The sequence below is a fragment of the Schistocerca serialis genome, chromosome 2 (genome assembly GCF_023864345.2).
Source record: "Schistocerca serialis cubense isolate TAMUIC-IGC-003099 chromosome 2, iqSchSeri2.2, whole genome shotgun sequence".
Classification (NCBI taxonomy): domain Eukaryota; kingdom Metazoa; phylum Arthropoda; class Insecta; order Orthoptera; family Acrididae; genus Schistocerca; species Schistocerca serialis.
The window spans coordinates 847689805-847713467 of record NC_064639.1 but is presented as its reverse complement, the minus strand read 5'-3'; the positions used below and the strand labels follow the sequence as shown (position 1 = coordinate 847713467).

Here is a 23663-nt window from a genome sequence, read left to right as displayed (position 1 = left end):
ACGGGCGCTACAATCTCTGCAATTGTCCGACGACTTGGGTTCATTGTCTTCAATCGTCCTCGTCGTCCGACTTGGTCCCATACGACTTTCATCTGTTTGAAGTTGTGTCTCCGTCATCAGGGCCAAATATTCTGTAAACACGGTATCAACAAAATGGTCTCTCGTTGGGAGAAATGTGTTCGTCGCCAAGGTGACTGAATATGTTGGGAAATACGTATGTAGACATAAAGAATAAAGATGTTTTAGACTGTCAATAATGTTTGTTTTATTTAAAAAGCTGTGAGAATTTTCGACAAATTTGGATGCATTACGTTTCAGCGCACCCTCTTAGGTCAAAGTGACACAAATAGAGAAAAACATCATACTCGAGCTAGCCATGAATGGCTGCGTAAGACGTGCATCATGGTTGTTTAATAATGCTAGGCCCACTGACACACGAGAGATTACCACACGATGACGTGACACGTGACTTCACAGACGTCGTGTTAACTCGCTCCAAGCTGTCTTTAACTGTTTTATTAGCCATTGTGGATCCTACGCGACGCTGTCTGGGCTAAATCTGTAGTTCGGTGAATGAAACACGGGAAAGCCGCTGGCACAAGCACTACTACTAAACCCAAATGCCCCTCGCCAATAAGGTCTAACAGCGGAATACCGCCACGGTGTTTTATGCAAAGCTGCCGTTGAGTAGTGTCTCCAGTGTAGCGCTGATCGCTCTAGTCCCTGTTATGCTCAGTTTTCGGATGCGACCCGATGAACGGTGATTTTCACGCGCTCAGTCTACTTAATCGAATTCTTGTTCATTGGTATCTCCTTATGCAGGGTGGTCCATTGATCGTGACCGGGCCAAATATCTCACGAAATAAGCGTCAAACGAAAAACTACAAAGAACGAAACTTGTCTAGCTTGAAGCGGCAAACCAGATGGCGCTATGGTTGGCCCGCTAGATGGCGCTGCCATAGGTCAAACGGATATCAACTGCGTTTTATTTTAAATAGGAACCCCCATTTTTTATTACATATTCGTGTAGGACGTAAAGAAATATGAATGTTTCAGTTGGACCAATTTTCTCGCTGTGTGATAGAGGGCACTGTAATAGTCACGAACATATGGCTCACAATTTTAGACAAAGTTGGTAACAGGTAGGTTTTTTTAATTAAAATACGGAACGTACGTACGTTTGAACATTTTATTTCGGTCGTTCCAATGTGATATATGTACCTTTGTGAACTTATTTCTGAGAACGCATGCTGTTACAGCGTCATTACCTGTAAATACCACATTAATGCCATGTTGTTGTTGTTGTTGTTGTTGTTGTTGTGTGTGGTCTTCAGTCCTGAGAATGGTTTGATGCAGCTCTCCATGCTACTCTATCCTGTGCAAGCTTCATCTCCCAGTACCTACTGCAACCTACATCCTTCTGAATCTGTTTAGTGTATTCATCTCTGTCTCCCTCTACGATTTTTACCCTCCACGCTGCCCTCCAATACTAAATTGGTGATCCCTCGATGTCTCAGAACATGTAATACCAACCGATCCCTTCTTTTAGTCAAGTTGTGCCACAAGCTCCTCTTCTCCCCAATTCTATTCAATACCTCCTCATTAGTTATGTGATCAACCCATCTAATCTTCAGCATTCTTCTATAGCACCACATTTTGAAAGCTTCTATTCTCTTCATGTCTAAGTTATTTATCGTCTACGTTTCACTTCCATACATGGCTACACTCCATACAAATACTTTCAGAAACGACTTCCTGACACTTAAATCAATACTGGATGTTAACAAATTTCTCTTCTTCAGCAACGCTTTCCTTGCCATTGCCAGTCTACATTTTATATCCTCTCTACATCGATCGTCATCAGTTATTTTGCTCCCCAAATAGCAAAACTCCTTTACTACTTTAAGTGTCTCATTTCTTAGACTAATTCCCTCAGCATCACCTGATTTAATTCAGCTAAATTTCATTATTCCTGTTACGCTTTTATTGATGTTCATCTTACATCCTCCTTTCAAGACACTGTCCATTCCGTTCAACTGCTCTTCCAAGTCCTTTGCTTTCTCTAACAGAATTACAATGTCATCGGCGAACCTCAAAGTTTTTATTTCTTCTCCATGGATTTTAATACCTACTTCAAACTTTTCTTTTGTTTCCTTTATTGCTTGCTCAATATACAGATTGAATAACATCGGGGATAGGCTACAAGCCTGTTTCACTCCCTGGCCGACCACTGCTTCCCTTTCATACCCCTCGACTCTTATAATTGCCATCTGGTTTCTGTACAAATTGTAAATAGCCTTTCACTCTCTGTATTTTACCCCTGCCACCTTCAGAAATTGAAAGAGATTATTCCAATCAACATTGTCAAAAGCTTTCTCCACGTCTACAAATGCTAGAAACGTAGGTTTGCCTTTCCTTAATCTTTCTTCTAAGATAAGTCGTAGAGTCAGTATTGCCTCACGTGTTCCAACATTTCTACGGAATCCAAACTGATTATCCCCGAGGTCGGCTAATACCAGTTTTTCCATTCGTCTGTAAAGAATTCGCGTTAGTATTTTGCAGCTGTGACTTATTAAACTGATAGTTCCGTAATTTTCACGTCTTTCAACACATGCTTTCTTTGGGATTGGGATTATTATATTCTTCTTGAAGTCTAAGGGTATTTCGCCTGTCTCATACATCTTGCTCACCAGATGGTAGAGTGTTGTCAGGACTGGCTCTCCCAAGGTTGTCAGCAGTTCTAATGTAATGTTGTCTACTCCGGGGGCCTTGTTTCGACTCGGGTCTTTCAGTGCTCTGTCAAACTCTTCACGCAATATCATACCTCCCATTTCATCTTCATCTACATCCTCTTCCATTTCCATAATATTGTCCTCAAGTACATCGCCCTTGTATAGGCCCTCTATATACTCCTTCCGCCTTTCTGCTTTCCCTTCTTTGCTTAGAACTGGGTTTCCATCAGAGCTTTTGATATTCATGCAAGTGGTTCTCCTTTCTCCAAAGGTCCCTTTAATTTTCCTGTAGGCAGTATCTATCTTACCCCTAATGAGATAAGCCTCTACATCCTTACATTTGTCCTCTAGCCATCCCTGCTTAGCCATTTTGCACTTCCTGCCGATATTTTTGAGACGTTTGTATTCCTTTTTGCCCGCTTCATTTACTGCGTTTTATATTTTCTCCTCTCATCAATTAAATTCAATATTTCTTCTGTTACCCAAGGGTTTCTACTAGCCCTCGTCTTTTTACCTATTCGATCCTCTGCTGCCTTCACTATTTCATCCCTCAAAGCTACCCATTCTTCTTCTACTGTATGTCATTCCCCCATTCCTGTCAATTGTTCCCTTATGCTCTCCCTGAAACACTGTACAATCTCTGGTTCTTTCAGTTTATCCAGGTCCCATCTCCTTAAATTCCCACCGTTTTGTAATTCCTTCAGTTTCAATCTACAGTTCATAGCCAATAGATTGTGGTCAGAATCCACATCTGCCCCTGGAAATGTCTTACAATTTAAAACCTGGTTCCTAAATCTGTCTTACCATTATATAATCTATCTGATACCTTTTAGTATCTCCAGGGTTCTTCCATGTATACCTTCTTTTATGATTCTTAAACCAAGTATTAGCTATGATTAAGTTATGCTCTGCCCAGGATTCTACCAGGCGGCTTCCTCTCATTTCTTAGCCCCAATCCATATTCACCTATGTTTCCTTCTCTCCCTTTTCCTACTGATGAATTCCAGTCACCCATGACTATTAAATTTTCGTCTCCCTTCACAATCTGAATAATTTCTTTTATTTCATCATACATTTCTTCAATTTCTTCGTCATCTGCAGAGCTAGTTGGCATATAAACTTGTACTACTGTAGTAGGTGTGGGCTTCGTGTCTGTCTTGGACACAATAATGCGTCACTATGCTGTTTGTAGTAGCTTACCCGTGCACCTATTTTTTTATTGCTTATTAAACCCACTCCTGCATTACCCCTTTTTGATTTTGTATTTGTAACCCTGTATTCACCTGACCAAAAGTCTTGTTCCTCCTGCCACCGAACTTCACTAATTCCCACTATAACTGTAACCTATCCATTTCCCATTTTAAATTTTCTAACCTATCTACCCGATTAAGGGATCTGACATTCCACGCTCCGATCCGTAGAACGCCAGTTTTCTTTCTCCTGATAACAACGTCCTCTTGAGTAGCCCCCGCCCCGAGATCCGAATGGGGGACTATTTTACCTCCGGAATATTTTACCCAAGAGGACGCCATCATTTAATCATACAGTAAAGCTGCATGCCCTCGGGAAAAATTACGGCTGTAGTTTCCCCTTGCTTTCAGCCGTTCGCAGTACCAGAACAGCAAGGCCATTCTGGTTAATGCTACAAGGCCAGATCAGTCAATCATCCAGACTGTTGCCTCTGCAACTACTGAAAAGGCTGCTGCCCTCTTCAGGAACCACACGTTTGTCTGGCCTCTCAACAGATACCCCTCCGTTGTCGTTGCACCTATGGTACGGCCATCTGTATCGCTGAGGCACGCAAGCCTCCCCACCAACGGCAAGGTCCATGGTTCATAGGGGGATTAATGCCATAAAGGCTCAAAATGATGTCCGTCAACCTCAAATGCATTTGGCAAAACGTGTAACGACATTCCTCTCAATAGCGAGTAGTTCGCCTTCCGTAATGTTCGCACATGCACTGACAATGCGCTGACGCATGTTGTCAGGCGTTGTCGGTGGATCACGATAGCAAATATCCTTCAACTTTCCCCACAGAAAGAAATCCGGGGACGTCAGATCCGGTGAACGTGCGGGCCATGGTATGGTACTTCGACGACCAATCCACCTGCCATGAAATATGCTATTCAATACCGCTTCAACCGCACGCGAGCTATGTGCCGGACATCCATCGTGTTGGAAGTACATCGCCATTCTGTCATGCAGTGATTCATCTTGTAGTAACATCGGTAGAACATTGCGTAGGAAATCAGCATCATTGCACCATTTAGATTGCCATCTATAAAATGGGTGCCAATTATCCTTCCTCCCATAATGCCACACCATACATTAACCCGCCAAGGTCGCTGATGTTCCACTTGTCGCAGCCATCGTGGATTTTCCGTTGCCCAATAGTGCATACTATGCCGGTTTACTTTACCGCTGTATGTGAATGACGCTTCGTCGCTAAATAGAACGCGAGCATAATAATGTGTCATCGTCCCATAATTTCTCCTGTGCCTAGTGGCAGAACTGTACACGACGCTCGAATTCCTCGCCATGCAATTCCTGGTGCATAGAAATATTGTACGGGTGCAATCTATGTTTATGTATCATTCTCAACACCGACGTTTTTGAGATTCCCGATTCTCGCGCAATTTGTCTGCTACTGATGTGCGGATTAGCCGCGACATCAGCTAAAATATCTACCTGGGCATCATCATTTGTTGCAGGTCATGGTTGACGTTTCACATGTGGCTGAACACTTCCTGTTTCCTGAAGTAACGCAACTTTCCAGCGAACGGTCCGGACACTTGAATGATGTCCAGGATACCGAGCAGCATACATAGCACACCCGTAGGGCATTTTGATCACAATAGGCATACATCAACACGATATCGACTTTTTCCGCAATTGGTAAATGGTCCATTTTAACACGGGTAATATATCACGAAGCAAATCCCGTCCGCACTGGCGGAATGTTACTTATACATTTGTGACTATTACAGCGCCATCTATCACAAAGCGAAAAAAGTAGTCCAACCGAAACATTCGTATTTCTTTACGTACTACACGAATATGTAATAAAAAAGTGGGTTCCTATTTTAAAAAACGCAGTTGTTATCCGTTTGACCTATGGCAGCGCCATCTAGCGGGCCAACCATAGCGCCATCTGGTTTCCCCCTTAAAGATAGACGAGTTTCGTTCTTTGTAGTTCTTTCGTTTGATGCTTATTTCGTGAGATATTTGGCCCGGTCACTATCAATGGACCACCCTGTATAGGAAATACCTATTGTTATTCCATAGCTGCAATACCAGATAGGATCCATGCATCATCTTTGCTGTCCCGTTGCACAAAACTGCAATTTATTCAAAACCAGTCTGCATTCAAGAGCAGATTAAAGCTCTTGTCTGTTATACGCACAACAGCAGATTGAAGTTACGTCGGTTACCCGCACAACTTGCCTCTAGGCATATCGAAACTCTTTCTTCTGTCCGGCAGTAAAACGGCATGTGTCATTGTCAACAATGCCCATGCTCCTCTCAGCATCATGTCTTTAGTTCCAGTTCACTCAGTATTGAAGACTAGTCATGAAATATTTCACCTTAAGTAACTGGACTCAAATATTAGTAACCCATTTTTACTTAACGAAACACTGAAAGTTTTTGCGGGACTTCATTAATCATCGAGATACTATTTGTATTTTTGCACTACAATAGCACATTTGTACGAGGGAAATAAAGTAACAACTGCTTACCTCAAGAGAAATTAACTTTCAACTGTCGTCAACCCAAAGATTGATTATGGATTTCAACAGCACGGTTCTATTTGAGGCGGTATGTCGTTGCGTTTGCCAGTTACAGGGGGACCTACAATTTATCATAGATTCCAAACCACAATCCTACTTGGCATTTCTGACGTTAATAAACATTGCCAGAGATGAAAGAAATCTGGCACAAAAGTCCTAGGACTGGCTGGGAATCGACACCAAGACTTTTGGATTCATAGTCTGGCATTTTATCAATTCCTTTCTAAAAAATTGCGACACCGAGATCTGCGAAGTTAAAATACACGGAATATGGTACTTCTATGCTGCTGTTGCGATTGTTTGAATGGCTCTATCAGAGGTTTATTGCACTTTCCGTCGAGAATGGCGTAAACACTACGTATCGTTTGCCTCAACGAAGATACGAGGGCAGTTCAATAAGTAATGCAACACATTTTTTTTCTGAAACAGGGGTTGTTTTATTCAGCATTGAAATACACAAGGTTATTCCCCAATCTTTTAGCTACACAACACTATTTTTTACCGTAATCTCCATTCAATGCTACGGCCTTACGCCACCTTGAAATGAGGGCCTGTATGCCTGCACGGTACCATTCCACTGGTCGATGTCGGAGCCAACGTCGTACTGCATCAATGACTTCTTCATCATCCGCGTAGTGCCTCCCACGGATTGCGTCCTTCATTGGGCCTAACATATGGAAATCCGACGGTGCGAGATCGGGGCTGTAGGGTGCATGGGGAAGAACAGTGCATTGAAGTTTTGTGAGCTCCTCTCGGGTGCGAAGACTTGTGTGAGGCCTTGCGTTGTCATGAAGAAGGAGAAGTTCGTTCAGATTTTTGTGCCTACGAACACGCTGAAGTCGTTTCTTCAATTTCTGAAGAGTAGCACAATACACTTCAGAGTTGATCGTTTGACCAGGGGGAAGGACATCGAACAGAATAACCCCTTCAGCGTCCCAGAAGACTGTAACCATGACTTTACCGGCTGAGGGTATGGCTTTAAACTTTTTCTTGGTAGGGGAGTGGGTGTGGCGCCACTCCATTGATTGCCGTTTTGTTTCAGGTTCGAAGTGATGAACCCATGTTTCATCGCCTGTAACAATCTTTGACAAGAAATTGTCACCCTCAGCCACATGACGAGCAAGCAATTCCGCACAGATGGTTCTCCTTTGCTCTTTATGGTGTTCGGTTAGACAACGAGGGACCCAGCGGGAACAAACCTTTGAATATCCCAACTAGTGAACAATTGTGACAGCACTACCAACAGAGATGTCAAGTTGAGCACTGAGTTGTTTGATGGTGATCCGTCGATCATCTCGAACGAGTGTGTTCTCACGCTCCGCCATTGCAGGAGTCACAGCTGTGCACGGCCGGCCCGCACGCGGGAGATCAGACAGTCTTGCTTGACCTTGCGGCGATGATGACATACGCTTTGCCCAACGACTCACCATGCTTTTGTCCACTGCCAGATCACCGTAGACATTCTGCAAGCGCCTATGAATATCTGAGATGCCCTGGTTTTCCGCCAAAAGAAACTCGATCACTGCCCGTTGTTTGCAACGCACATCCGTTACAGACACCATTATAACAGCTCCGTACAGCGCTGCCACCTGTCGGAAGTCAATGAAACTACACAAGACGAAGCGGGAATGTTTGAAAATATTCCACAAGAAATTTCCGGTTTATTCAACCAAAATTGGCCGAGAAAAAAAAATGTGTTGCATTACTTATTGAACTGCCCTCGTAGTTTTCGTAGACAGAATGAACATCAGGGCAGCGCGTTGTTCGAACGTTCGCAACAACTGTTTAAAAAACCAGTATTCAAAGTATTTTTTTCAGTGTAATTTGTCAGACCTACAAAAGTCACAATACTAAGTTTCTTTAATACAAATCAATTCTGGCGCAAGACTATCAGTTCCATTAAAAAAGTTAGTGCCTGTATCTCTGTTTTTTTTTTTTTTTTTTTTTTTTTGTTTGTGGTTTTTAGGGCGCAAAACTTCTATGGTCATTAGCGCCCAGCCCGTGACATAGAAAACAGGAAAAAAACGAAATTTAAAATCAGCAGCAATGGGAACAAAATCATAAAATTTGAGTAACTAAAGGCAGAAGGAACGCTTAAAAATCCACTATAGAAAGGGGTTGGTTGTCCCCAAAAAAAAACTTCAAATGACTGACGTCATTTCACTGTCACTAATAAACTGTAGAACGCGGTCAGCTGAGCGCGTGTCATCTGCTAAAATCGACGATAGATCAGGCGATAGCTGTAGACGGGAGCGTAATGGATTAAAATAGGGGCATTCAATTAAAAGGTGTCTGACCGTCCACAGCTGAGAGCAGTGGGGACAGAGTGGGGGAGGATCACCGCTTAAAAGATGTCGATGACTAAAAAGACAGTGCCCTATCCGGAGTCGAGCTAAAACTACCTCCTCCCGACGACGCGTTCGGGAGGAAGAGGTCCAAGCGCAAGGAAGGGCTTTCACTTCCCGCAATTTATTGTGGGGAAGTGTTGACCAATGCGCATGCCATAAATGAGCAGCTTGGCGGCATAAAACGCTCCGTAGATCGGTAAACGGAAGAGACTGAATAGCTGGCCGAGGAAGAGAGACTGCAGCCTTGGCCGCTATATCGGCCGCCTCATTTCCACAGATACCAGCGTGTCCCGGGAGCCAGAGGAACGCCACTGAGACGCCCCCCAGGTGGAGCAAGCGCAGACAGTCCTGAATCCGGTGGACCAGAGGGTGCACAGGGTAAAGAGCTTGGAGACTTAGGAGAGAGCTGAGAGAATCTGAGCAGATTACGTACTGTATCCGCTGATGGCGGCGGATGTAGTGGACAGCCTGGAGAACAGCGTAAAGCTCCGCAGTATAAACCGAACACTGGTCGGGAAGCCGAAAGTTATTTGGGGTGTCGCCAACAATATAGGCACTCCCTACACCTAACGATGTTTTCGAGCCATCGGTGTAAATAAATGTGGCATCCGTCATTTGTGCACATAGAGCAGCAAATGCCCGACGGTAAACAAGTGTAGGGGTACCATCCTTGGGAAATTGACATAGGTCTCTGAGCAAGTTGATCCGGGGACGGAGCCAAGGCGGTGCTGTACCCCAAGTTGTCAAGAAGGTTTTAGGAAAGCGGAAGGAAAGAGAATGGAGCAGTTGACGGAAGCGGACTCCCGGGGGTAGTAGGGAGGAGGAGCGGCCTGCATACCCGACATCAAAGGAGGCGTCGAAAAAAAGGTCATGCGCTGGATTAGCAGGCATGGAAGACAGATGGCTAGCATAACGACTCAGAAGGACTGCCCGCCGATTGGACAGCGGAGGTTCAGCAGTCTCAGCATAAAGGCTTTCCACAGGGCTGGTGTAAAAAGCTCCAGATACTAAACGTAATCCACGGTGGTGGATAGAGTCGAGACGCCGAAGAATAGACGGCCGAGCAGAGGAGTAGACTATGCTTCCATAATCCAATTTCGAGCGCACTAAGGCGCGATAGAGGCGGAGAAGGACCACTCGGTCCGCTCCCCAAGAGGTACCATTCAGGACACGGAGGGCGTTAAGCGAACGCAGACAGCGAGCCGAAAGATAGGAAACGTGGGAGGACCAGCACAGTTTTCTGTCAAACATAAGACCCAAGAATTTAGCGACGTCGGAAAACGGAAGGTTGACAGGACCTAGACGTAAGGAGGGCGGAAGAAACTCCTTACGTCGCCAAAAATTTACACAAACGGTCTTACTGGGTGAGAAACGGAAGCCGGTTTCGATGCTCCACGAGTGGAGGCGATCGAGACATCCTTGAAGACGTCTTTCAAGAAGGCTGGTCCGTTGAGAGCTGTAGTAGATCGCAAAATCGTCCACAAAGAGGGAGCCCGAGACATCAGGAAGGAGACAATCCATAATTGGATTAATGGCGATGGCAAACAGTACAACACTCAGCACGGAGCCCTGGGGTACCCCGTTTTCTTGGGAGAAAGTACGGGAGAGAGTAGTGTTCACCCGCACCCTAAATGTGCGCTCTGCCATAAATTCGCGAAGAAAAAGGGGCAGCCGGCCTCGAAAGCCCCAAGAGAACAGTGTGCGGAGAATGCCTGTCCTCCAACAGGTATCGTATGCTCTCTCCAGATCAAAAAATATTGCTACCGTTTGGCGTTTCCGGAGAAAATTGTTCATGATATAAGTGGAGAGAGCAACAAGATGGTCAACGGCAGAACGATGCTTTCGGAATCCGCATTGGGCTGGTGTTAAAAGACTGCGGGACTCCAGCCACCAAGCTAAACGGTAATTCACCATACGCTCCAAAACCTTACAGACACTACTCGTGAGAGAAATGGGGCGGTAGCTAGAGGGGAGATGTTTGTCCTTTCCAGGTTTCGGAACGGGAACGACAATAGCTTCCCGCCATCGCCTGGGAAAGGTACTGTCGGTCCAAATTCGATTATAAAGGCGAAGGAGGTAACGCAGGCTATGGGTTGATAAATGCAGCAACATTTGGACATGGATACCATCCGGTCCTGGGGCGGAGGAGCGAGAAGAAGAGAGTGCATGTTGGAGTTCGCGCATGGAGAAAACAGTATTGTAGCTTTCGTGATTGTGAGAGGAGAAAGCAAGATGTCGCACTTCCGCTGCACGTTTCTTCGGGAGAAACGCTGGCGGGTAATTTGAAGAGCTCGAAATCTCAGCAAAGTGCTGACCCAATGAGTTAGAAATTGCGACGGGGTCCACTAAGGTATCATGCGCGACCGTGAGCCCAGAGACCGGGGAGAAACTAGGCGCGCCTGAGAACCGTCGAAGCCGACTCCAAACTTCCGAGGAGGGAGTGAAGGTGTTAAATGAGCGAATAAAGTATTTCCAGCTTGCCTTCTTGCTATCGCGGATGACGCGACGGCATCGCGCACGGAGCTGCTTATATCGGATACAGTTGGCCAAAGTTGGATGGTGACGGAAAATGCGAAGAGCACGTCGCCGCTCACGTATTGCGTCACGGCATGCCTCGTTCCACCAAGGAACTGGAGGGCGCCGGGGCAATTCGGAGGTGCGTGGTATTGAACGTTCCGCAGCTGTGAGAATAACGTCGGTAAAATGTGTGACCTCATCGTCGACGCTGGGGAAGCGACGGTCATCGAATGTCGCTAGAGACGAAAAAAGTGTCCAATCGGCTTGGGCAAACTTCCAGCGACGCGAGCGCATATATGGCAGTTGAGGCTGCAGTCGAAGAACACATGGAAAGTGGTCACTCGAGTGTGTATCATCAAGGGCGAACCATTCGAAGCGCCGAGCTAGCGGAACAGTACCGACCGCAAGGTCCAAATGAGATAAATTTGCCGTGGAGGCAGACAAAAATGTGGGTACCCCAGTGTTGAGGCAGACTAGATCCGCTTGGTGGAAGACGTCTAGCAATAGTGAGCCACGTGGACAAGGATGTGGAGATCCCCAAAGCGGGTGGTGGGCATTGAAGTCCCCAACCAGCAAATAGGGGGGTGGAAGCTGATCAAGAAGATGAAGGAGATCAGCTCGTGCCATTGGTGTAGACGATGGAATGTATACCGTACAAAGAGAGAACGTGTATCCAGAAAGGGAAAGACGGACGGCGACAGCTTGGAAGGAAGTGTTTAAGGGGATTGGGTGATAATGGAGAGTATCATGGAGCAGAATCATGAGTCCTCCATGGGCTGGAGTGCCTTCAACAGAGGGGAGGTCATATCGGACGGACTGAAAATGAGGGAGAACAAAGCGGTCATGGGGACGCAGCTTTGTTTCCTGAAGACAGAAGATGACCGGCGAGTAGGATCGTAAAAGGATCGACAATTCCTCCCGATTGGCGCGAATGCCGCGGATATTCCAGTGGATAATGGACATAGGGTGAACAGAAAATGGAGGAACGTGACCAAGGGTGCTGTCAACTCAACGACTGCTCAGAGCTTGCGACCGACAGCATGGAATGGCATTCAGTCGAAGGCAGAAGATCCTGATCCATAGGTTGGTCAGGAGCAGCTCCTGCCACCAACGATCGGCCAGTTGACCGGCCACCAGCAGTGCGCCTCGGCGACACAGAAGATGGCCGAGGGCGATTTCCGCCAGGTGGTGCTGTAGATGGGACACGCCTTGGCGGAGAAGGAGAGGAACTGTGTTTCTTCGTAGCCTTCTTAGAAGTATGATGTTTAGATGAAGGAGGAACCGATGGTTGTGAAGTTGCGGTACGTAAAAACTCTTCACGAGAATGCTCTTTTTTCGAAGACTTGGCGTCTGACTTTTGGGCTCGAGATTTAACAGAACCCGATGAAGGGTGAGCCATAGAGTGGGCAGGCGAAAGGGGTGAGGTTGAACGGGCGATCTTTGCGCTGGCCGATCTGACGACCGTGGTACTAAAGGTGAAGTCGCAAGTCTGCGTGGCCGCCTCCTTTGTTGGTCGAGGAGAAGCAAGGACAGCGCTGTATTTACCTTTCTGAGGCACGGTGGGCTGTCGACTGGCGAGTAACTTTCGAGCAGCAAAGGTCGACACCTTTTCCTTCACTCTTATTTCCTGGATGAGCTTTTCATCCTTAAAAACGGGGCAATCTCGAGAGGAGGCAGCGTGGTCACCCATACAGTTGATGCAGCGAGGGGATGGAGGTGGACAAGCACCCTCATGGGCATCCCTGCCACAAGTAACACATTTGGCCGGATTGGAACAGGACTGGCTGGTATGATTGAACCGCTGACATCGATAGCAACGCGTAGGGTTTGGGACATAAGGGCGAACGGAAATTATCTCATAGCCTGCTTTGATTTTTGATGGGAGCTGAACTTTGTCAAATGTCAAGAAGACAGTGCGGGTTGGAATGATGTTCGAATCAACCCTTTTCATAACCCGATGAACAGCTGTGACGCCCTGGTCAGACAGGTAATGCTGAATTTCTTCGTCAGACAATCCATCGAGGGAGCGCGTATAAACGACTCCACGCGAGGAATTTAAGGTACGGTGCGGTTCCACCCGGACAGGGAAGGTGTGGAGCAGAGAAGTAGGCAGCAATTTTTGAGCCTGGAGGGCACTGTGTGTTTCTAACAACAGGGTGCCGTTCCGTAATCTGGAACAAGACTTTACAGGACCCGCAATTGCGTCGACACCTTTCTGTATAATGAAAGGGTTGACCGTGGAAAAGTCGTGACCTTCGTCAGACCGAGAAACAACAAGGAACTGTGGCAACGATGGAAGAACAGTCTGTGGCTGAGACTCAGTGAACTTACGTTTGTGAGCAGACATAGTGGAAGGTGAGGAAACCATTGCGGAAGAATCCCCCATGATTACCGGCGTCTCCGATGGCGCGCTCCTCCCTTGTGGGGGCCCTCGCCGAGGGCACACCCGCCTTAGGTGATTGTTCACACCTCAGGTCACACCTCCCGACAAACGGACGGAGGGACCAATCGGCACTTTCGGAAGGTATCAGCTCGGGTAATCACCCCTCCCTGGGCCTGGCCGTTACCAGGGGGTACGTACGTGTCCTACCTGTCTACCCGGGGCGGGGAATTACGCGTTACCCCGTCACCGGCTACGCATGGAAGTGCGTGGGTCGGCCTTCAGACACGCACAGGGAGGAAAGAAGAGAAAGGGAAAGGAAAGAAGAGGGGGTCTCAAACGCCGTAGCGGAGAAAAGGGCAAGGAGAAGAGGGAAGGAAAAGAGAAGGACAGAGGAAGGACGAGGACTGGCAAGTGTAAGAGCAAGGAATTTGGAACAGTTTCGAGCGTCCGTCTCCGGACGTAGGCACAAACCATACTCCCAGAGGGGGAGAAAGGAAGGAAAGAGACAGAGGTGAGGGGGGGGGGGCGAAGATTGGGGACGGGGAGGGATGCGGAAAGGGAAGGGAAGGTATGCAGCCCGGAAAGGAAGGAGGGCCACATTAGCTCGGGGTCCCGTGCTCGCTACGCACGTGTCCACAAAAGAGTTGTGGACCCCCTGGGGGGCTGTATCTCTGTAATTTAGTCGCCGAAATGCATTAGCCCGTGTCACTATTCATCTAGGTGAAGACGCTAAAACTATGTCTAACGCCTCAAAAGTTACTCGATGTGGAAACGCCATTCGTCTCAGACTGTACACTGACACTAACTACTGAGCTATGACGTGTTTCACGATTGCGTTATTCGACGATTCCTCTTCCGGGTGGCAATCATTTTGTGGCCTCTGTTCTCGCTTCATTACTGCATAATTACACAGAATATTAACGAACCTGGATTACGTCGTAATTTTCCTCGCGTCATTTTGTTCGAGAATTATGCCTTATTCACAGCGCGCAGATCGTTTTAAGTTTCCCTTATCGCAATTCTCCGGTGCCTCTCGCTGGCTACGCTTTCACTGTGACTCGTTGACGTCGCGTGGAGTAGAGTTCCGTAACAACTTCCATTACTCTCACTGCTCTGCTGGAAGTTTCCCGGCAAGCAGACAAAACGCCCATTTTATCAACCTCTGAAACAATACAATGAGCACTCCTATTGTTTTGCTCTCTCAAAAAGGTTCACGGATTCTTATTCATACCCGAAAAATTCATTTGTCTCGATGAATTCATTTTTGCATTAGACTACAATAGGTCACTGCTTTTTTTCATGAAACTAGTTAAACTTTTTTTTCGTTTTATTAGCCAACTTACTCTTATTTACCCGAAACGGTGCCACGTCTGAGGTTCAAATACGATACTTACCAGCGGAATAGACCTACATTATGGAACTCGAAAGACATTGAACGACAGCTCTAGAAGAACATAAAAATAGTGTAAACCATTGTCGGTCGTTGTAACACGACCCTTTAGCCCCGCAGAAATGGAAGCTACTAGCAAAAGTGGAAGCCAATTGGTACAATGTAATAAAGCGTTCCATATGTAGTGATGGCAAGCTCTGCCGCACCCGTCTTGTGCAATCCAACTCCACCTGTCATCATCTTGCCACCTGTACTGCTATTTATAGACAGTGCTATGAAAATATTCAGAGTATGCAGTCTTCGTATTAAATGAAGCCTTCGATACAGCTTCCCCAGATCGCAATAAAGCTGGCAGCTTTCAACCTAACTTAGATTTCAAGATAATCTACAGATCAGTTTGTCATCACAACCTACATCTCTAAAAGTAACAAACCAAAACCAAACTGTCGTATTCTTTCCCTGTTTGAGCATGTATGGCGTCACACGTCTCATCATTACGTCACAGGATGGTGTCGACAAACCGTATCGGTAGGGTCAGTTAATACTCATTATCCTGCAGTGACGACACTATAACCATCAAAAATTTTTAAAAGTTGCTAGCCAGCACGTTGTTCTTAAAGTATTAAATCGTAATAGGATGCGATAAAAGGTAAACCAACAAATTTCAAACCGCATCCTCTTACTTTTTCAAAAAGAAAGGTTAGAATTTAATGCTCCGTCGACAACGATTGATAGGAGCGGTACCAACTCTGAATGGCCTAGGATGTGAGGGGGAAGGGTGGGGGAATCTAGAGCAGTCTTTCTTCGAAGTAACCATCCCAGCATTTCATTTAGGGGAACCGTGGCTAATCTAAACGCGGATTACCAGACGGGGATTTGAACCTCACACGCCTCCAAAATGAGATTCCAGTGATTATACAGCTACTGCGCCACACCGCCCCGTATTTGTTAAAACCATGCGTTCGTCTACTCACGACATTCTTGAACGTAATTCATTCTTTGAGAATATACGGAGGTCATCTGAACACCACGAAACTACCAACACCATCCCAGGCTCATTACAGTGCATTTAAATTCATGGGCGTCCGCAGAAATTTTGCCAAGAAGGCAGCACGGTTCTAAAATTACTAGTTTTGACGTAATTAATTCGAGAAGTTTGCAGATGTGACGTGCCTCGATAACTAATAAGAAGTGCGCGAAACTTATTGTATCCAAACGAGTGCTATCCGTTTTGTATTTTTTAAGGTAAATTACTTTGATTCCTAAACAATAACCTTACTTTGATAGTATGCGCAAAGTACAACTTCTCACGTTATTAACATCGAGATGAATGTCATCCATTCGATTCAACAATCTGAAATTACATCTTCGCATGATTAAACCAACGGTATCCATCCAGGTACGAAATAAAGCTAGAAAATAAAGGTATTTATTACATTCCCATAACGTTATGCTGAAAATTAACACTAAAAGATGTGATGAAAAAACAAGTCAAAACGATTGTTACCAACTTCTGATAATGCTCGAAGTGGAGGAACAAAATAAACTATAAAATGTATATCCAACTTCAGTGCCATCTACAATATTATTTACTTACAAAACTTCAAGCGGGAGCAAGTTCCTGGATTTATTGCGTTATTTGGATGCCTTCTGTTTTCTTGCTTAACGCAATTTTTTTGGGGGGGGGGGGGGGGGAGATGACAGGACTTACACTGCTGCCATGATCAAGTTGTGCTGGGAATCCGAACGTGACAGTGTTGGTCAGTCACTTTTTACAGCTAGATAGGGGCGTTACGAGGAAGTGGCAGAAAAAATATTGAGGGTGCTATTTCGGCTGTTATTTTTAAAGCTTAGCCTCCACCATAAATGCAGGACGGGGCCCAAACAGCCGCCGCACCAAGGAATCACCATAATTTTCCATAATAAAAACCCAAAAAGATAAATGACTGTTGAAGCCATAGCATTTTAAGGCGCACTCGGCAATGTTCAATATACAGCTTAGTAGAGCAGCAAACAATCATTGCTGGACACAGGCGAGAATTTTGTAATAGATAAAAGTTCTGCACCCGAAGTGCCCAGGAGGAGGCAAGATTTCTCCTTTATGGGAAAACATTCCTTTATTCACAAAAAAACGGTGTTAAATCTTTCATATCAGGGAAACAGTTACTGATAGATCTATTACTGATATGTGCTGACTTATTTCATGCGTGAAAAACCGTCTGATAACATAGAATTAACTGAGCTTTAACTGTGTTGACGAAACTCCAATCTACGAGGAAAACTGGCAAGTTTATCTTGTGTTATCAAAATATTTGCAATTATTCCTGGTAAACCGAGGTTAAGTGTACTTCAAAAAAACCTCGACGATATGTCACTTTGGAAATATATGATCTGTTGTTTTGGCATGCTGAATGTCTCTCCTCCTCCTTCCTAGCCCTTTCCAGAAACAACGCAATCTCTTGTTGAAGGTGGAGTTCTCTATGTAACATCTTGCTCCATGATGGTTGGCTGTCTTCTACGCGAAACAAAAGCACATCGAATTTAGCTCCGACTTCTTTGCACAACTGTTTGAGAACTCTTGTTTCTTGCACTACCTCGTATGTAGTTTACAATCCATAGAACCTGAGTGAGTACACTCAACAAACTACGCAGAAGTGTTTTCACTACTAAAGCATAGCGAAGTATATTGCAGTGGCTGAATGTTGCATTTGGAATCACTTGTTTCGCCACTGTGTGAGATCTAGAGCAAAAGCCCAGCACGGAATGTGCTCTGTGCGTACACTTACCAACTTTGACCCATGCATGTCATTTTTCTCAGAAAAATTCTTCACTGATCAGAAAATATCTTTGCAGCTTGTAGCAGTGTTCAGTTCTTTTCTCAGACAGTCATCTTATTTATCTAATACAGACACTCAGCTGGGAGCATTCATGTAACTGCAGTGTAAAAAAAAAAATGACTCACCGTAGCCAAAATATCCAAACGCATGTCCTCGATACAGCTTCTAATCGTGTTGTTAGAGATATCTTTTTTATGTTTTCCAGATGTTGCTATCGTGGATGTGGGTCCACCCTATCTAGCAAGCAAGGGTTGGTGATTAGACCTCCTCTAACTGTATGAAGCTCCTTGGCTTCAGCGATTCTAAGAACGATTCGGTGTATGTCGAGTGGAAAATATAGCATGATGATTATATACGTGAACTTTCCAAAGCAATTCTTTGTGTTTGAGAAAATCAAAGTCTTTTTCCAGCGAACCCTGCACGGCTTCTTTCAAAGTGGTCTTAATTTGCTGCGTTTCATACAATCTGCTGTTAACACTTAACTGAACAAAATACTGGGCTTCTCATTACCTTTATCAGCTATGATGGTAAAACACCGCCGCAGAAAAGCTTCTCTGTATGATTTTTTTCTGGTGGCTTGGCTAATGAACGAAGGAAAAACTTCCTAGAGTATTTAATAGAGGGCGACTCTACAGCCGCGTCAGGGGAAGTAGCAGCCATGTCGCTGTTCAACCAGTTCGTGGTGGTAGTGCTTCAGACGCCGCAGCATTCACATAGTTGACACTTGTGTTACAAACAAGCAATTTCCTGAGGCAAGATACGCGACGTGGATGTATGAAAACGCACGCATTTGTTAGGAACTCTTCAATCCAGTCACAGAGTGGTCTGATATTCGTAGGCCCGTATTGTGTTCATTCGGCGATAGTCCAGAACAGTACTGAATAGCTCACAGAAGTTTAGGAACACTTTATTAACACAGGTGCTGCTATCTTCTGCGTCTCATGAACGAGCTACATTCCACAAAATCTGATTTCAGAATCCACGTTAATTCCAAAACGGAAGGTTTTCATTCCCAGATGGGTCATACGTCTCTTGTCAAATTTCTATAAAAGTGAGTCTTTTTTTTACGATGATATGACTGAATACAAATAGTCTCATCGCGTCAGTAACACGTCCTCTCCGTGAACGGAACGCGAACACTATCTCGCAAACCGTAACCTCTGCTACACATTTATTTATTTGTAGATTATGGAGATACATTTCTTGTAAGGAAAGCCTTCATTCAGTGCTTCACTGTAGTTTGCAGTGAGAAACCAGTATCAAGTGTTCATACGCAGTTAGCAGTTACTCCCTATGTTATTCGTCTGTGTTTAGTTCCACTGAATAATTACCAGCAGTGTGAACGTGCCGGAAAAACTGACATTTTGTTTAGATCTTTTACACCAAATTAACACTACGCTGGATGTGTATAACTTGCGTCCCTATTCAATCTGAAAAATGCAACCACGCTTAGAAGTGTGTACCATATGGCACACCGCTGAGTGGCCAGCGGCCCACACAAATATAAATACCTAAATGTATCTATTTTTGTTCTTATTGCGTGGTAATCGCAGTGAGTAGCATATGCAACGTTTAAGCTTGTAAATTTTCTTCCCTATATAGTAACCCACGACTTTGCCGTTACCGCACTTAGCGTAACGAATAAACTGTCAATAATAAATATTTTTTACAGTCAACGGCGACTGATGTCTTTCAAGAAATAAACTGTCAGTCCAGTTGGTGTAAATTTTATTTGGATTTTTTCCCATATAGCGGAATACGCTTACATGCATCAGGAAAGTTTTGAATATATCCTAAGAAAAAGGAGCATGCCACAAGGACAACAAAAATGTTCATTTTGCACTTACGTTTCTTTCTGTTACTTCCCAACATAACATCGGGAGGTTCTCCTACGTAATGCACTAAATGGCAGTGGCACCACCATCGTTTTCTTTGTCTGTTGCTGAAGTGGACACATTTCACACTGCAGCTTCACTAGCCTTCAGCTCCCCCTGTCTCAAAGCACAATATTTTGTCCAAAAATACTAACTGAAGTGGAACTTCGCAGTGGGTGATATAGTAGAGATAACTTTCATCTTCTGACATGGGGGGGGGGGGGGGGGGGGCAGCAGCAGCATTCATGCTGACATTAACTATACTGGCGAAACATCTGTTAGTTGTAATTGTAAGTACAGCTATTCAAGGAGGTCCAATGTGGCCGTAATTATCTTGCGGCAGCGAAATTTTGTAGATATGCTAATGCGTTATCTCCGAACCGATTTATGCTGAAAAAAATAGTTCCAGTTTTGACCTCAAGGTGCAAATCTGGCATCGTACACTGTGTGACGGTATGACATCCACGCTGTCACTTGACAACCCGTTATAGTTAATAACGTTACGCCTTTCTCACTTGTTTGACCTTTTCTGTCCACATCTCGTTTCTAATCCATTACATACGGTAACATTTCTATACATCTTTCTTACACCCACAGCAAGCGTGTTCCACTTGGTGGCCAAAACGAAATTTTTTAGCATACGTCGGTCCCGCACTAACGCATTAACATAACTATCACACTTTCTATCGTATCGCTACCATACAACAATTACAGCCCACATTGGACCTCTATAAGTAGCTGCACTTATTATAACCACCCAGTATTTACCTGTGCATGTTACCAAAGTAAGACCAAATTACTTACCGTAGCTCTTAGCGTGTTGTCACTATGGCAAATCGATTATTGGCGTCCTGTGCAATTCAACCTGCGTACACTGAAAGAACGAAGGAGAATCTTTCACGCCGTGACTGTCAAATTAGGGGACCAGTGTAGCAGGGGATACAACCCGTCGGCTTTGGACATTGACGTCACAAGTCGCCAATCGAGAAGCGATTCTTCTTAGTGTTGTAGCTCCCTTCAGTGGCTGATAAGTGTTTTTTGGCTTTTTAAAAACAAAATCTCACGAGATAGAATAAAGAGATCCACTTTATTAAGCAATCAGTAAAAAAACGAAACTGAAACATAACAGCAAAAGCGAAAATGGTAAACTGCTATCTGGCGACTTGTGACGTCATTGTCCAAAGCCGACGGGTTGTATCCCCTGCTACACTAGACCCCAAATTAGTTATGTCTCAGAGCATATCCGCGATCAACTGCCGGAAACCCAAAGTTTCATAAGTTACTTGGGTTATTATTTAGCTAAAGTCCACAACCATTTCTATGGTCAACAAGACCACAAATGAGAAGTTGATAAGGAAGTTAAATCAACGTTTGTATGTTTATAATCACGCAAAAGTTTGTTAAATGAGTATTTCTTATATTTCAGCAGCTAGCCTAAAACCTGTCTCAGGATAAACAAACATTGCTGTAGGTCTACGAAAATGTTTCAGACCCATCACAACCAATTAAGTGGTGTAAGGTTCCAGTGGCATGATTACCCTGTTTTCGAGCTTTTATCGCATTTTTGCTATTCGTTGGCGTTTAGTTCCTTTGTATCATTACCAGTAGTGTGAACCTGCTGGAAAAACTGACACTTTTCTTTAAATCTATTACACCACATTAATTCTATGCTTGATGTATGTAACTTGTGTCCCTATACAACGCACACCTGTAAAAGGTAACCAGACTGGAAATGTGTACCATATGGTTCAATGCTAATAGTGGCATGCGGCCCACACAAATATAAATACCCATATGTATCTTTTTTTGTTCTCATTACGTGGTAATCGCAGTTAGCAGTATATGCAACGCCTAAGCTTGTAATGTTTCTTCCCTATATATTAGCCCAGGAATTTGCCATTACCGTACTCGGTGTAAAAACGAATGAACTGTGAGACCAGTTTGTTGTGTATAGTCCTGCAGGGAATGCAAACGCTGTAATTACGTTAAGCGGCGGAGGGCATCTAAAAAGAAGTAATCAACAGAACAAACGCATTATGTCCAGTTCCGTGACAGTGTTGTCACACTGAACATTTCATTGTGAATGTAACTGAAAATACAACTATGTAAATTTGAGAAACCATCAGCTTCGCAGCATCATGCCAAAATCAAGTGCAACCAAACTGTTTAATCTGCTGACCGATTCGGAGCCATAATGGGCCTCAAATCCGCATGTTTGTGTTCCGAGGACGCAACTTACAGAAAAAAGGATATTTCTCAAGATCTTTTTCTATACTTGCGCGAAAATTGATTTAACAGAACTTGTGCAACAACAGAGTCAATTCCAACGTAATGACAGTTACCTCTGGAACTGTCAGAGTTCCAACACACGACGTTAAGGCAAGCTAACTGGTGAAGTACTAGCAAAGAGCAAAATTATCGTACAAGGGGCTTCCATTGTGAAGCAAATAATGTCAGAGACTGAGTAAAGTTTCACGTTCTTCCAAAGTATGGCCGAAATTATGCAAACTAAAGCTCACAAACAATATGGTGTACGGAAACAGCTGGATACGCGGCCAAGTGAAGGTCCAGTTTCGAACCCGGTGAACGACAGCATGCCACAAGATTAGTTTCTAGTTACGCAAATCCCTGGTGATTTCTGGACATGGGTGTTGCAACCGCTATTCGTTCTTGTTCCTGCACACAACGGCTGGATTGGCAGCTTTTCCTTTTTCACGAAACAAAGCTTTCAACAAGAAAACTTTCAAAACGAAAATTGCTTGCTCTACAGAGAACTATCGGTATATGTAAAATGGACTAAGCTCTATAAGTAACATGTAGACTTACCACATGGAAAAGCACATGTCTTCCTCTGGGTGACTGTCTACAGCAAGAGCCGCTCGTTGAAACAGATGTTCTTCTTCACAAAGACTAAATAGTATAGCTCCGTCAGGAGAGCAGTGTTTAGCACAGCATGTGCCGCAAAGGCCACTGTCACAGCATGTACACTGAATTCACTGTGTTGAGAACAAATACTTAACCTGCACCTCCCACTCAGCGTGACAGAAGCACACTAAAACTAAACAAACCACTCGACCGCTACACAGGGCCACACGCGTCCGACCCAGCAAGTCGACTGCGGCGACTGATCGACAAGGATTCTGCGAGGAGCCGAGCTCCAAGCAACCGAGCTTGGCGGCAGAAAGCGTTGTTACTTGCTGCCATCTGCTGACCAGAATTGGAACTACGATCGTCTGTCAACTTCTACAGCTGACTGAAACTAGTAAACATTTAGTGCGCAAAAGTTTTCACTTTGCTTTCCACCGGTGTAACGCTAGTACGCAATTGGGCAAGGGCGAATGAAGCTAGAGAAGTCAAAAGAATTGAGAAACGATAAAGTGAAGGAATTTTTAAATCTTAAGAGCGTTGGTTTAACGGCCGTGAAAGATAATACATAGTTTATGAACAAAATAAACTCATAATAGTAGAACTTAGTCTAAAAAGAGTAATTTCCGTTCCCGACGTCTATCGTTGGAGAAACGGCGGTACCACTAATATTTTTCACAGGGTCCAATAAGCGTGATATAAAACGTAGTTAAAGTTATGAACTTAAACTGAGGACGAACTTAAAAAGGCTCGAAGAACTTTTCTTTTATTTCAAATTCTGTTTAATCATTTGGCGAATAATTAACTTTGCGAGCCAAAGAATACGTCTTACAAAGATTATTACAAGATAACATGCAATTTAAGGATTATTATCTAAAGGACTTTTCGGTATAAGAACATTATTCTAATATATATTAATAATTAACAGG

The 23663-nt window shown here is 44.5% G+C and overlaps 1 protein-coding gene across 3 annotated transcripts in view; it reads right to left on the bottom strand.

Moving 5' to 3' along the window:
- LOC126458126 (beta-1,4-N-acetylgalactosaminyltransferase bre-4-like) overlaps window positions 1-22981 on the bottom strand; it is a 506064-nt gene extending 483083 nt beyond the window's left edge. The window contains exons 1-2 of one of the 3 annotated variants that reach the window (XM_050094962.1): window positions 22696-22981; window positions 20674-20743 (exon numbers count right to left, since the gene is read on the bottom strand). The gene's annotated coding sequence lies outside the window, so the exon portion shown is untranslated. The remainder of the gene's footprint in view (window positions 1-20673; window positions 20744-22695) is intronic. The other 2 variants (XM_050094961.1, XM_050094960.1) reach the window with 2 other exon arrangements.
- Window positions 22982-23663: the final 682 nt, after the last annotated feature.